We start from the raw sequence: 16,730 nt of genomic DNA on the forward strand, positions 1-16,730 counted from the left end.
AAAATGCCTAATATTTCAAATAACAATATTTTTCTCTTGTTCCTTCATGTTATAACCCATTTCACAGTCAAACAGGGTGAACAAGTAACATTATTCAAGGTTATCTTCCATTTGTTAAAAGGTGATCGACATAGCTGATCTCACTCCCCAGTTTTCCGTCATTAAGGGAATTGCCTTACGGATCTTGATGGTCCTGCCAAGAACAAGTCACCATGCAGCGAAACGTGTGAAGAACTGGGTCCAGCCCCAAAATTCCTCCTTTCTGCAATGCAAAAGCAGAGGAATTCCAGGGCTCCAGTATTAGCATCAAGCATTCCCAGGTTAAATCACATGCAGCAAAGCCAGATACAGAGTGTAAAGCTTTCTCAACTCTACTCTAACAACATGCAGAAAAGCACTCCTACTGTACCTTTGTGACAACTTTTCCATTTAAAATACCGTTTCAATTATTCACAGCTGCATATCCACACTGTTACACTATCTAAACAGCTATTCTTGTTCATTTGGATATGTCCTGTTATTAGACAATGTGTGTTGAGTTCAAAACAATTTATTTTTACTAAATGGGGAGATTTAGCTTTACATACCGAGGAAAATATACCCCAGTGTTTCCAAAAACAACTGTCTAATTTCGCCACTAAAGGAAAAGCAGAGCAACAGTTCATATGGAATAAGCTAAAAGCCCTGGAATACATGGCAACCAACTCAGTTCACAGAATAGAAATGATGAAATATTTGATGACAGGAACTCACACCAAACAGAATCTGCATACAGCCTGTTTCTATATCCAAACTATTTGGATATCTTGATATGTCCTGCTGTAGACTATTCAGATAATAGCCCTATAGAACTATTTTTACTGGGACAATTATAGAACACGGAGATGGGAATCCATTAGACCCTAGTTTCCTTAAGTGTATTACATGAAGTTCATTCCACAAGTCAACAATTCTTTCTAAGACATTTCATCAGTAAGAAGTCCCCTTCCTGTGTGTATGTAGTTGTTCCCGTTAACAACTTTACTTCAAAAGAATAAGAATATTTTTCCATTGCTGAAGTGTGCAATTGAAATGCTTTCTCTTCATGTGTAATAGACACCAAGGGGTAAATTTTAACCTAACGGCAGGATCTCAGAAGGGGGGGGGGGGTCAATAAGTGGGTGGAAAACCAGGAGGAAATGTGTGTGCCTTTTCTCAAGCGATCACGACTAAGTTGAAGGCCCTTAATGTTACTTACGGGTTTTGCGTCTCCAAACTGTGCAGCCGGCATACTGCACACCCGAATGATGTGCTGGGAACTGGAGTATTTAAAGGGCCATTGCAAGCATTGGATTTTGAGGGAGAAAGGAGGAACGTGCAGAGATTCCACATTACAGGTGTAAGGCAGCATTCCCCTTTAGCGACTCATCTCTTGAGTTGTTACTGGCTGGTGTCAGGAGCAGGAGGGAGATACTATACCTGACTGACTGGAGGAAGCACCCTGCTTCTGCCATCAAAAATGCCTGCCTCGAGGTGGCAGAGGAGCTGAGCAGCAGGGGCATGGTGGCAAGGTCGTGGGTACAATGCAGGAAGCGATTTAATGACCTAACCAGTTCAGGAAAAGTGAGTACAGTTACTGATTCACCTACACCCTGTGGTGTACATTACCCCCCCCCCCCCCATTCTGTCTTGCCAAGCATACTCCATCACATCACTCCTCACACCCACTTAATTCTTATCACCAACTTACCTTCACTTTCTGTGCACTTCCTCACCTCCCCATTTGTGAACCTACCACCCTCACTCACCCCAATCCTGATGCAATGTGATGAATCTGTCTGTTGGTCACCCTCTGATGTATTTGCTTCATTGTCAGCCTCACCCAAAGCAATGCATCCATCGGGTGAACACATCACCTTCACTCACTCACACGTTTGTTCTTTCTCCCCTTGTAGGAGAGTGCAAAATACACACGAGAGGAGTAGGTCTGGACGGGGCCCACCAGAAATAATGGCCCTGACAGAGGCGGAGGAATGCTCAGCCGTTGGAGATGGCGAGACTGACAACCCACAAACGGTTGGTGACAGAACTTTAACATCCTTCACAAGCATCATGAATTGATGTTACCAACGACTGACCTATTGCACACCTCTGGGTGCTCATCGCAACATCACTTCTGCGATGATTCTTAATATTGCTGTATGTTCTCTTCCAGGGCCTTCAAAGAGTGCTGAAGAGGCACACGACATGGACAAGGGCAATTCCTCAGAAGAGCTCCTTACCTCTGAGGGGTACAGTCACATCATAGCGAGCCATGCAGCAGAACAGAAACTCACACCTCGATGGGTTCATCAGAGAGTTAGTTGGATTGTCACCTGGTGATTCACCACACACAAGTGAGCACAAGCACACACTGGTGGCAGGGGCAGCTGTAGAGAGTCCACGTCGGTGGACGCACTCCTCTCCAAGCTCTGCTCATCTGGACAGATGCTGAGCCCCGGGAGCCATCCTTTAAAAGGAGAATGATTGAGGAATAGATGCACCTTTGCTACGTACTGGAAGATGTGCCATGCTCACTCTCCACAATAGCAGAGAGGATGGAGGAGTCCACCTCCAGCATTAGAATGGTGGCACAGTTAAGTGCGGGATTGTCTGAGATAGTGTCGCAGGTATGTGCGGGAATGTCTGTGACTGAGAAAATGGCAGCCTCCTTTGAGCTTCGAGCACGGCTCACAAATGAGTACATTCAGGCCCTGACAACAGCCGTGCGGACTCAGGGTGACCAACATTCTGCTGCCTTAAACAGGCAGACAGATACTTTAGTAGTGGCCTTACAACGCGTCACAGATGTCCTCCAAGCTGTTGTCCAGCGGAGTGGTAGGAGTGATGTGGCCCTGGCCCAGGAGAGGGACGATGGCAAAAGGGGACATGGAAGTGGAGACTCCACTCAATGCGCTCCCACATCTCACTATTTCCTCACCCCCACCCCCCACCACCCCAACCAGTACCCGCAATGCTGCCTCCTCTCCAGATGGCCAAGTCTGGAGGTGGAGCAGTCTTTGGCGGGGCCCTCATGGGCACCAAATCCCAGAGGACATAGGCAGACAGCATCTCAGCAGTCAGGGCAGGGGCCTGAGCAACCTGCCACTACCTCTGCTGAAGCCACAAGGGATGCACCCCGTTGAAGTAGTAGGAAGAGGAAGGCAAAATTTTGTCATCACCAAGGGTATGCACAAGGAAGTTTGACTAAATGTCATATTCCTCATTTCTCTTTTTTTTATATTCACAATAAATGTAATATTTGTCACCACCATTTCCATGTCTTGTCCATTCTTGAGTCCCTTTCATGTCCCTCATCATGAACTGCAAGACCTGATGCCACCCATTGGGCACATTTACAATGGGTGTAGGACTGTTTTGTGCAAACAGAGGGGGAGGGGGCTGGTGTTGGTGGTGGTGGTGGTCGTTCCATGAGATCTGAGTACTTGACTATCTTCACTTAGATTCTCATAAGGAGATCTGCACTCAAATCAGTGACACCCTGGCATCACAAACAGCCAGGTGTGCCGCTACACTGCCAATGGGTTGCCCATCGTCCTCCTCCTCCTCCTCTTCAATGTAGATGGCAGGTGCGGATGCTTCATGAGTGCATGGGACCTCATCCACCTGTAACCCTCTCCACTGAGCGATGTTGTGCAGGATGCAATACACTATTATTATTCTACACACCCTTGCCGGTGAGTACTAAAGGGATCCCCCAGATCGATCCAGGCACCTGAAGCACATCTTGAGCATTCCAATGGCTTATTCAATGACAGACCTGGTGGTGATGTGACTGTCATTGTACCGTTGCTGTGCCTTGCTGGTGGAGTTTCTCAGAGGTGTCATGAGCCACATCTGCAGGGGCTATCCCTTGTCTCCCAGGAGTCAGCCCTCAAGTCTATCTTGTGCATGGAAGAGGGCCGGGATGTTAGATTCACGCAAAATGAAGGAATCTTGGCAGTTGCCAAGGAACTAAGGCACACACCTGCAGGAACCTCCTCTGGTGGTCACAAACCAGATGCGCAATGATGGAGCGATATCACTTTCTGTGGAGGAACAGCGCTGGCTCAAGCACAGATCATCGTGTGTGCAATCAATTGCGTCCTGCACCCGTGGGAAGCCTGTCAGAGAGTGGAAACCCACTACCCTCTCAGCATGGCTGATGTTGTCAATGGGGAAGTTGAAGTCGTCGGATGCCCTGCCAAACAAGCCACCATGACTTGTCATATACACTTATGTGCAGACGACTGAGACATCCTGGCGATGTCACCGGTGGCGCCCTGGAAGCATCAAGAGGTGAAGAAATTGAGGGCACTGGTGACTTTAACTGCGACGGGCATTCAGGTTGGACACAGATGCCGGGAGCAGTTCTGCATGAAGGAGCCTGAAGATGTCTGCGACCACCTGCCGACACAACCTGAGCCTTCATAGGCACTGCTCCTCAGAGAAGTCCAAGAAACTCAGCCTCTGCCTGTAGATCCTCTCACGTGGGTAGTGCCTCCTGCGACGTCGGCCCCTCCATTGGTCCCTTCTCTATTCTTCTGCAGGTCCTTGTGGTGTACCTCTGTCTTGTGGAGCTGCAACTCCCAGAACTGCACGCCGTGCCTGCCACGGATGCTGATATGCCTCCTTCTCAGATGTACTGCTGAATAAATCCATTGCGCCCCCCTTCTTGATGGTGTCAGTTTGAGGGGGTCCAAAATATAGGTAAATGTGTGAGCACAAGAATTCTGAGTGTGAACCAAGAAATCTCAAACTAAACACAAAGAACTCCTGCAGAGCGGTAGTGGACCTGAGAGTAGAAGACTGAGATTGTGGAATAAAAGCAGCAGCAGACCTGCACCAAGAGACCACTATTGTGCAACATCACAGGGAGCTAGGTAGCAGATTAAAGAGCAGGACCTCAAAGGTTGTAATCTCTGGATTACTCCCAGTGCCACGGGCTAGTGAGTATAGAAATAGGAGGATAGAACAGATGAATGCGTGGCTAAAGAGTTGGTGCAGGAGGGAGGGTTTCAGTTTCCTGGATCACTGGGCCTGCTTCTGGGGAAGGTGGGACTTGTACAAGTCGGACGAGTTGCACCTGAACCAGAGCGGGACAAATATCCTTGTGGGGAGGTTTGCGAGCACTGTTGGGGGGGGGTTTAAACTAACTTAGCAGGGGGATGGGATACAGAGTGGAGCTACAATAGGGGGTGATGTGCAGCCAAATATTGAGAAAAAAACAAGTCAGCTTGGAAGACAGGGCAAATATGTGAGGGCAAGGCTGGATGGCATCTATTTTAATGCAAGGAGTCTTGCGAATAAGGTGGATGAACTGAAGGTGTTGATAAACACATGGGAGTATGATATTGTTGCTGTCACAGAGACATGGTTGAGGGAGGGGCAAGACTGGCAGCTCAATATTCCGGGGTACAGAATCTTCAGGCGAGACAGAGGGGGAGGTATAAGAGGAGGGGGGGTCGCAATATTAATTAAAGAATCAATTACTGCCATAAGGAGGGATGATATATTAGCAGGTTCCTCTAATGAGGCCATATGGGTGGAGCTTAAAAACAAAAAGGGGGCAAGCACTTTGATGGGAGTGTACTATAGGCCCCCAAACAGTCAGGGGGAGATAGAGGAACAGATATGTAGGCAAATCTCAGAAAATTGTGCAAATAATAGGGTAATAATAGTGGGGGATTTCAACTTCCCCAATATTAACTGGGATACTCAGAGTGTAAAAGGCTTAGAGGGTATAAAATTCTTAACGTGCATCCAGGAGAGCTTTTTGAGCCAGCATGTAGAAAGTCCTACAAGAGAGGGGGCGGTACTGGACCTAATTCTAGGGAATGTGGCTGGCCAAGTGGAAGAAGTGCTAGTAGGTGAGCACTTTGGTGACAGTGACCATAATTCGGTGAGATTTAAGGTGGTCATGGAAAAGGACAGGGAGGGGCCGGAAATAAAGGTTCTAAATTGGGGGAAGGCCGATTTTAATAGGATAAGGCAGGATCTGGCCAAAATGGACTGGGATCAGCTGCTTGTAGGAAAATCCGCATCGGAGCAATGGGAGTCTTTCAGAAGGGAGATTGAGACCATACAATGGCAACATGTTCCCGTAAAGGTCAAGGGTGGTTCCAAGAACTCCAGGGAACCTTGGATGTCAGGGGATATACGAGAATGGATTAGGAAAAAAGGGAGGGCTTTTGGCAGATACAAAAGGCTAAAGACGGAGGAAGCCCTAGAAGAGTACAAAAAGTGCAGGGGGATACTTAAAAAAGAAATTAGGAGATCAAGGAGGGGCCATGAAATAACACTGGCGAGCAAAATAAAGAAAAATCCTAAGATGTTTTATAAGTATATTAAGGGTAAGAGGATGACTAGGGAAAAAATAGGGCCCATTAGGGACAAAAATGGCAATCTGTGTGTGGAGCCGGCAGATGTAGGAGGGGTTCTAAATGAATTTTTTGCATCTGTTTTCACTATGGAGAAGGACGATGTAGACATAGAAATACGGCAGGGGGACTGTGATATACTCGAACATATTAACATCGAGCGGGAGGAGGTATTGGCGGTTTTAGCAGGCCAAAAAATGGATAAATCCCCAGGCCCGGACGAAATGTATCCCAGGCTACTGTGTGAGGCAAAGGAGGAGATTGCGGGGGCTCTGACACATATATTCAGAACCTCTCTGGCCACAGGGGATGTGCCAGAGGACTGGAGAACCGCTAATGTAGTACCATTATTCAAGAAGGGGAGTAGGGAAAAACCAGGGAACTACAGGCCAGTGAGCCTAACATCAGTGGTAGGAAAATTATTGGAAAAAATTCTGAAGGACAAAATTAGTCTCCACTTGGAGAAGCAAGGATTAATCAGGGATAGTCAACATGGCTTTGTCAAGGGAAGATCATGTCTGACTAATTTGATTGAATTTTTTGAGGGGGTGACGAGGCGTGTGGATGAGGGTAACGCAGTGGATGTGGTATACATGGATTTCAGTAAGGCCTTCGATAAAGTCCCCCACAGGAGACTGGTCAAGAAGGTACGAGCCCATGGAGTCCAGGGTGCCTTGGCACTTTGGATACAAAACTGGCTTAGTGGCAGAAGGCAGAGGGTGATGGTCGAAGGTTGTTTTTGTGACTGGAAGCCTGTGGCCAGTGGGGTACCACAGGGATCGGTGCTGGGTCCCTTGCTGTTTGTGGTCTACATTAATGATTTGGATATGAATGTAAAAGGTATGATCAGTAAGTTCGCTGATGATACAAAAATTGGTAGGGTGGTAAATAGCGAGGAGGATAGCCTCAGTCTGCAGGACGATATAGATGGGTTGGTCAGATGGGCGGAACAGTGGCAAATGGAATTTAACCCGGAAAAGTGCGAGGTGATGCACTTTGGAGGGACTAACAAGGCAAGGGAATACACAATGAATGGGAGGACCCTAGGCAAGACAGAGGGTCAGAGGGATCTTGGTGTGCAAGTTCACAGATCCCTGAAGGCGGCGGAACAGGTAGATAACGTGGTAAAGAAGGCATATGGGATACTTGCCTTTATTAGCCGAGGCATAGAATATAAGAGCAAGGAGTTTATGATGGAGCTGTATAAAACACTGGTTAGGCCACAGCTGGAGTACTGTGTGCAGTTCTGGTCGCCACACTACAGGAAGGATGTGATCGCTTTGGAGAGGGTGCAGAGGAGATTCACCAGGATGTTACCAGGGCTGGAGCGCTTCAGCTATGAAGAGAGACTGGGAAGATTGGGTTTGTTTTCCTTGGAGCAGAGGAGGCTGAGGGGGGACATGATTGAGGTGTACAAAATTATGAGGGGCACAGATAGGATGGATACTAAGGAGCTTTTTCCCTTCGTTGAGGGTTCTATAACAAGGGGACATAGATTCAAGGTAAAAGGCGGGAGGTTTAGAGGGGATTTGAGAAAGAACTTTTTCACCCAGAGGGTGGTTGGAGTCTGGAACTCACTGCCTGAAAGGGTTGTGGAGGCAGGAACCCTCACAACATTCAAGAAGCATTTGGATGAGCACTTGAAATGCCATAGCATACAAGGCTACGGACCAAATGCTGGAATATGGGATTAGAGTAGACAGGGCTGATGGACGGCGCGGACACGATGGGCCGAAGGGCCTCTATCCGTGCTGTATAACTCTATGACTCTATGATAACTCCCAGACAAAGGTTTGTGTGAGAGAACTGATTGCCCTGCTGCAAAAACTTACCTTTTCTTCACATGCGTCAATCACTGGTTTCAAGGTCCAAATGGGTGCCGGCTGCAACTCGCCTCTGTTTCCATGGTGTGTTTCAGAGGCCAAGGGAGACACATTCAGAAGCAGTTAAAATGATTTGTACAGTTCAAACCACAAAAATTTAAGATCTTTAACTAGTTCAAGTACCTGAATTGGCCCTTTAAATATTGTCTCACCAGACTTCCGGGTTTCAGAAGCGCGCGCACACCTAGATGCATCTGTGTCCAACCTGAAAGTCAACACGCTGCCGGGATATGGTCCCACTCTGAAAACCAACAATTTTCACTTTCCACCCGCCTCCAACCCACCCATTCTTCGGGGTTAAAATTTACCCCCAAATGTTATTATGATTGGAGATAATTCCTTTCCCCAGTTTTCTTATCTTCTGAGGACAGACTATATTCATCTGTCAGTAGTCCCTTCTCGTTGATGAGGAAAATACATCAAAGATTGATTTGATCATATTAGTCTTGAGATCTTGTATCATATGATTGGAGGTAAATTGTTCCTTCCTCGAATGTGGTCAGTGAGAGCAAGGAGGCTATGGAAACAAGATAGGTATGTGAAGTATTTTAACTTCAAAAATTAGGATAGAATCAATTATAATATTTAGAAGGGTAAAATTAAAAGTAAAATAACAAAAACAAGTGAGAAAAAGATGAGGAAGAAAGATTAGGGGGAAATGAGACAACACAGTGAAGCCAAGTAAAAAGTGTTTTAATTCTTTTATTTAAAATTGTATTAAATATCTCTGTATTCTATTAGCAGAGATGTTAAACATATATTGATGACTATTGGTAGGAATCAATTTAATTGTTCGTGTTTAATATCTCTAATAAAGCTACTTCTGGTGTCTGAATAGCTTTATTACAGCAATTTAAGTGTTAGTAGGTGACATGAGTGAGTTGAAAACTTGCAAAAGCTGGATAACCAAGATTAACAGCAATTTCCTTACACCTGCTGGAAAACCAAGGATTAAGAGTAGTGCTCAGAATTCGAGTAAAGAAACAGCACAATATAGACAATTGTTTTATATTCCAAATGGGAGAGTGAAGGGGTAATACTTGTCTATAATTTCTGATTGTATCTGGCATTTCAAACCTACAAAAATAATGTTCAATTGTAAATATGCAAAAACATAATGTATATGGTTTAGCCAGAAACATCCTCCACACATTCAAGAGAGTAATAATAATCCTGAAAAAGACTCTGATTCTGTACAATTGCCAAGTCTGGTAATACACTGCATTGCAGAAAGATAACAGCGCATACTCATTTGCTGATGGCTATGGAAAAATATAGGTCAGCTCTTCAGAGCATGTCTGTGTCTACATGTAGTCCTCAGATAGCAGACTAAAGCAACATGAGTAATCCAGCAGAGGAATCAAACCACTGGTTTATATAATCTTCAGAATGTACAGCAGTTCTAGAGCTCAAAATCCTCTTTGGTTGTGTGACCTATCCATATTTAACGAACTCTTTATGACTTTCACCATCTGGACAGTCTGGAATGTTATCTTCAAATACTGCGTCCCAAAATTATCAAAAATAAAACTACAACCAACATAAAATGGAAAGTAGGTGCTACGGTAGATTGAAGTTTTTAAGATTGACTTCTGAAATGAAGGTTTTGCTTTGTAGTTCGACATGTAGAATCACACAGTTTTATACTTTTAAGCTGCACAGAACAAGATCTTCAGTGTACCGTGGATTCCTAAAGACTGTTCATGCATACTGCACAACTGGTTCACATAATTAGGTAATGTCTAATTAAACTGCATAAAGTTTACTATAGTAGTATGCCACAGGCCTCAAGTTTTCCCTCAGTGTGCTTTTTTCATCCATACAAAGTGATATTGTACTCTTTGTGCCTGAAACACCTGTGAAATTTCAGATCCCCAACCAGCACTATCTTTAAGATGCTACTATTGCAACTTTGGAAGAGGAGTGTTTGCACGACCAATTCCCTGGGAAGTCATTCTCCCCTCTAATGCATGACTAAAAAAAAATAATTTCAATGCAGACGAAACATCTGAAATAAGTGAGTTTTATTTATGTGCAGCAAAGGAATAAGGATTTAAAAAGAATGCAAATATATCAAAGTAAATGGAGAAAAGACTATAGCTTCGATTTTCACGGGGGGGTGGGGGAACGCGGGGAGGTGGAAAGGGGAGGACCCCGTGGTGGGCGACGATCCTGGCAAGGTTGGGGACGTGGTGGCCATATTGATCTTAATGGCAGGGCCTCATTTAAATAAAATTATGCGAAGTCACAACCGACAACTAGCCAGATATGACTACCTGGCCAGCGGGCGGGAGTGTGCATCTAGCAGATCTAGCAGCAAGAGGCCGCAGCTGAGGACCCATGTAAAAGGTCCCTGGCAATCAGTGAGTGCTGGAAGCCTCTGGCCACCTACAGGAGTTGGGGGGCGGAGGAGAGGAGGAGGATCTATCAAAGATTGGGGAAGGGGGAGGATCAGTCAAAGATCAGGGGGGGGAAAAAAATCAGTCAAAGATCGGGGAGGGGGGATAAGCCCAGCGCTCCTGCCCCATAAGGAAGCCTAGAATAAAACTTTAAAATTTACCTTCTGGGCCTCTTTTGGCCCAGGATCCGGCTCCCGACTGGTTTGCCTGAAGGGGAAGTCAACACTGCTCCCCCGCTCAGGCCTCAGGTTAAAATTGCAGATCAGGTCTTGATGACATCACTAGATCCGATCTGTGTATTTAAACTAGGAGCCCCACTTCCTTCCTGCGGGTATCCTGCTTGCCTGCTCAAAAGAGCAGGTTAATATCGGGACACGGTGGGAAGGCAATGGGCTCGGAGAGGGTAAATGACTCGCATTATTTCAACTGTTTCCCCCCCCCCCACCCAATTTCTGCCACGTGGGGGCAGTTAAAATCGGGACCTCCATTTCTGTTGGAATAGGAGTTTAGTCATATGTATTTACTTATTTCCTAAGAAATATCTCTAGCTTGAAGGAATATCAGCCATTTGCGTTATAGAATGGTCTCCATAGCCATTAGGTGTCTCAGGCATCCTTAGCTGAAAACCGAATGATCTAATATTTGTAAATATGGTGTTGGGACCAATTATAGATTCTTTAAACATTTACTGCACGTGAACTGCAAAACCAAAAGCTAAAATTACTAGGAAAGTCAAAATCACATTATACATATTTGCAATTTGGCCAGTTGAACCTAAATTGATCCGGGTTTAAGTATTCTGAAATAAACCGATGCTCAGTTTAGGTTCCGCCAGGACCACTCGGCTCCAGACCTCATTACAGCCTTGGTCCAAACATGGACAAAAGAGCTGAATTCCAGAGGTGAGGTGAGAGTGACTGCCCTTGACATCAAGGCAGCATTTGACCGAGTATGGCACCAAGGAGCCCTAGTAAAATTGAAGTCAGTGGGAATCGGGGAAAAACTCTTCAGTGGCTGGAATCATACCTAGCACAAAGGAAGATAGTAGTGGTTGTTGGAGGCCAATCATCTCAGCCCCAGGACATTGCTGCAGGAGTTCTTCAGGGCAGTGTCCTAGGCCCAACCAACTTCAGCTTCTTCATCAATGACCTTCCCTCCATCATAAGGTCAGAAATGGGGACGTTTGCTGATGCTTGCACAATGTTCAGTTCCATTCGCAACCCCTCAGATAATGAAGCAGTCCATGCCCGCATGCAGCAAGACCTGGACAACATCCAGGGTTGGGCTGATAAGTGGCAAGTAACATTCACGCCAGACAAGTGCCAGGCAATGACCATCTCCAACAAGAGAGAGTCTAACCACCTACCCCTGACATTCAACAGCATTACCATTGCTGAATCCCCCACCATCAATATCCTGGGGGTCACCATTGACCAGGAACTTAACTGGACCTGCCGTATAAATACTGTGGCTACAAGAGCAGGTCAGAGGCTGGGTATTCTGTGGCGAGTGACTCACCTTCTGTCTCCCCAAAGCCTTTCCACCATCTACAAGGCACAAGTCAAGAGTGTGATGGAATACTCTCCACTTGCCTGGATGAGTGCAGTTCCAACAACACTCAAGAAGCTCGACACCATCCAGGGCAAAGCAGCCCACTTGACTGGCACCCGATCCACCATCCTAAACATTCACTCCCTTCACCACCGGTGCACTGTGGCTGCAGTGTGTACCATCCACAGGATGCACTGCAGCAACTCACCAAGGCTTCTTCAACAGCACCTCGCAAACCCACCACTTCTACCACCTAGAAGGGTAAGGGCAGTAGGCACATGGGAACAACACCACCTGCATGTTCCCCTCCAAGTCACACACCATCCCGACTTGGAAATATATCGCCGTTCCTTCATCGTCGCTGGGTCAAAATCCTGGAACTCCCTTCCTAACAGCACTGTGGGAGAACCGTCACCACACGGACTGCAGCGGTTCAAGAAGGCGGCTCACCACCACCTTCTCAAGGGCAATTAGGGATAGACAATAAATGCTGGCCTCGCCAGCGATGTCCACATCCCATGAACGAATTAAAAAAAACACAAGATAGCTAATTCAATTTGACACTTACCCTGGAACATTCTAGCAATAATTTATGTAATATCATCTCAGTTCGTAAGTGGGAGACATTTACAAGATTGAAGCTGGCTAAAATTGTATTTGTCTGGACAGCTTTTATTTGTAAGAATGAGTGAGGAGGGAGAGAGGAAATACAGAAAGAAAGAGGGAGAGAGATATCTTTCTGGTAGGGAGAAAAGATATGATGAACCTCTCTCCCCATTATGAATAATAAAACAGATCCAACACTCTGAGGGTTAAAATTATAAACAGGATTTATTTTTTTTAAAAAGAGAAATATTACAATTTCGGATTTCATCAATGCTGAAAGGAAGTAAGAAAATTGCTTGATCAGAACTTGGATGTATATTGTAGCATCCTTGTCTTTTTCACTGGGCTACATTTGGTACTAGGCCGGGGTCACAATTCATTCAGTACTTAGTGGTTAGTGGGACGGATAAAAAACGATTCCTCGTGAACACCTTAATCTGTTTACAGGTATACTGAAGCTCAACCTATAAACTCATACATGATAATTTAGAGCACAAAGTTGCATTTTACAGCACGTTTTTTCAAATAACAAGAGACTTTGCTAATCTAACTAAGTGATCGCCTGTAACCTTGCAGATGGTGGGGGGGGGGGGCGGGGGGGTCGGCGGGGGGAGGGATAATTTTGACTTTGTGCGATAGTGTAAAATGGACAATATCGATTCTGCCGCCCAGACTGAACTGGGGGCCAAGTTCCAGTGACTTCAATGGAAAAGAAAATCGGGAGCAGTGTAAAACGGACTGCCAATTCGCAAAGAGCATTTTTCACGCTAGTGGCAAAGTCTAATTTCACTCCCCATTTATCAGTGCTCCATGCCACCAAGCTAGGTTTGGGAACTTAAAAATTACAGTGTCTTTCGACAGACTTTACTGCTCTTGTCCTTGTAGAACATGTAGCATAAAATTCAATTAGTTAGGCATAGCTTCACAATGGTTTTATGATCTATGATGCGAGTTAAAGACTAGAATGAGAACATTTGCTATTCAGCCTCCTGCCATAAAAGGCCTTTTAGTTAGATATATTGCTGAATATTCCCCAGCTCATAGAGATCCCCATCAGCAGTAACAGCCTTGATTCATACACAGATACAGGCAAGACGATGCCAAACTCTGTTAATGTGCGGAAGCTTATGCCACGATATGCCCTGACCATTTTTCCAAAATGGCAGGAGAATCTCTATGGCCATAATTGTCCCTCCATACTACTCAGCTAGCTGCCAGAGCCAGTGCAACCATTAACATGCTCCCGACAGGTATGTGTGAACAGATAGACAGCAGAGAAAAGAGAAGGTTTAGATACAGAAGAGATGCAAACTGGTCAAATTCACAGATGGTACCAAACTTGGTGGAGCAGGTGAATTTAACGAGGCAGCTTGGGAACTAAAAATTGAGCTACACATGGTATGTATATAGCCAGATCAATAAGAAATGAAATTTAATACAAATAACATTTTGCATATTAGAATCAACTGGCCACATAATTATTTCATGAATGGTGTTGAAACACTAATGACGTTGAAAGTAGTCGGCTGGTTTTTGCACGTTACGCTCCCAACATGCCTAATCACTACAGACCACACCTGTGCATAGTTCTGGTCACAAGGGAGACATTCAAGCTCTGGAGGTGGTTCAGAAAAGAGCCAAAAGGTTTCCTCATCTTGCAATCTTGTGAAGAAGAGAAGACAAAGACAGATACAAAAACAAGCAACAAGAGAATAAATGCAAAAGGAGACATGTCAGCAAGATAAATATAACCAAAACTATAAGTGAGAAACAAAAAGAAATGCAGAAGTAAATAGTAAAACAAATTAAAAATGTTACTTATAAATAACTTATTGCTCATGCAGGACTTATTTTCTAATACTTCCTTGATGACTTTCCTGTATACAAATAACTTGGAAAATAAAACCTTAGTTTAATTGTTTCCGTACTTATTTTGGCACTTTGCAACTTGTGCTTGTATCTGAAGGAAAAACAGTTAATGACAAACATCTGGTCTTGACCCGAGAACACTGTTATGCTTATACTAGACATTATTCCATTCCAATTGATTTTTCATCAAACAATTGTGATTTAAGTACAGATTTGAAGGAAATCTTTTGCTATCAGGAGCATTTTGCATATTGCATTATTAACACATAGCTTTGTAAAACTTGTATTTTAACCAGATTAGGGTCTATTCATTTACATTTTATGGCAACTTTGGTAGCAGTTGTAGAAGTGTTTCAATGTTGCTTGTCAAAATTACAAAAGACATGAAAATCAAATATGGTAAAAGAGTTCTGCACTTATCTTTTTAGATTGAGGGTCATTTTAACTTTCGGCAATAGTGTAAAATGGGCGATATCAATTCAGCACCCATTATTCATCTTACACATTGACTTCTGCGGAAATGAAAATTAGGATAGATGTATAACGGGCGGCTGAATCATTATTGCCCAAAGTCAAAATTACTCCCATTATTTTAAAAATCAAGTACAAACTATTTCCTATTATAGTTAATAAGTGCTAATATCCAAAGGCATGTTTTAAAGGTTGTTGGCTAGCTTTCCCTGTCTACACATCTTTACTGCCAAGATACGACCCTTTAGCTGTTTACTGTTAATTGAAATCTGCAGTTCGTATTTGGTTTTGACAAGTTCTCAAAGACCAGAATAAACATTAACAGTTTATTTTAATATTTATCTATCACTTGAATACTTTAGTTCAGCGGGCACTTACCATGCCTTGAATGCTGGCAACATTGTTGAAAGTTACAAATGACCTTCTTATGCTACAGCTGTATGTCTGCATTTGGCACGATCTTCTGCCTGACTTACGGTAAACCTTTAAGTATATCTGTTGCAGAATTATTTATATACTGATAATTTAAAGCAAAAACCTCTGTCATCTGACTTCGACTACGGAATAGGAGATTCACATTTGAGTATTGAAAACAGCAGGAAATCTGCATTTGTAACAAGAATGAGTATTTTACCGCATGCCTTGGGCTGGTAATTTAATATTGGCAAGCACATGAAGTGAATGAGGCAGCTGTAGATATAAATCCTCTGACATCCTATTCAATCCAGATCATCCTCAGTTAAGCTGAATGCAATCTCAGAGGCTACAGTGTAAATGTACCATGACTGCCATTCCATGAAAATCCGCCTTTATATTGGGAAAAGACATTTATTTTGGATCAAGCATTTACACTCTTCTCTGCCTTACTAAAGTACATTAAACCCAACCCATGAGCCACGGTTTTTCTTGGAGCTACAATTTTACACATCTGATTCAAATCAATTTTATCTACAAATGGATTTAATCAACATCTAAATTATAATTTTTGCATCATACTAACTTCAGAGTGTTTTTTTAATTGCTCTACACAATTTACCTTGACATTTTAATATAAAACAGTTTGGCTATAACATAAATAATCAAATGTACATATGTTACATTATCTACTACTACTTAAAATGAAACGTTCATATGAACACATTATACATAACTGATAAAACACACTAAACAATAAGGCTGTTCAGGTCTTTAGCAAGACTTGCAGTTAATACCCAAGTTATAGCCTCCCTCATGCGAGTTCCACTGTTTAACTGCTGATCTGACATTGTAAGACCGATTGATGGCACTTAGGACCACACTTGGAAAAGGTGATTGCATGGGCATCGTCTACAGGCCAACTGCAGCCAGCATAGAAGTTTTTCAAACTTTAACCTTTAAGGTTTAAACCACCATTACGTTATTGTACCACATTTCCATTTCCAGTGATTGAAAAGAAAGAGCCGAGTATCTTGTCATCTGTTCTCAATCACTGGAGGTTGGATAGATAATTGAAGGCCAGTAACTAGAACTCAGTATGTGAATTTGAGTATGCATCTGCCTTCCTCCGCTCCACA

The 16,730-nt window shown here is 44.0% G+C and overlaps 1 protein-coding gene across 1 annotated transcript in view; it reads right to left on the bottom strand.

Annotated features, from left to right (window-relative positions):
• LOC137344431 (neuron navigator 1-like) overlaps nt 1-16,730 on the bottom strand; it is a 420,186-nt gene that overhangs the window by 393,539 nt on the left and 9,917 nt on the right. The window lies entirely within an intron of this gene.

This window comes from Heptranchias perlo, chromosome 27 (genome assembly GCF_035084215.1).
Source record: "Heptranchias perlo isolate sHepPer1 chromosome 27, sHepPer1.hap1, whole genome shotgun sequence".
Classification (NCBI taxonomy): Eukaryota; Metazoa; Chordata; class Chondrichthyes; order Hexanchiformes; family Hexanchidae; genus Heptranchias; species Heptranchias perlo.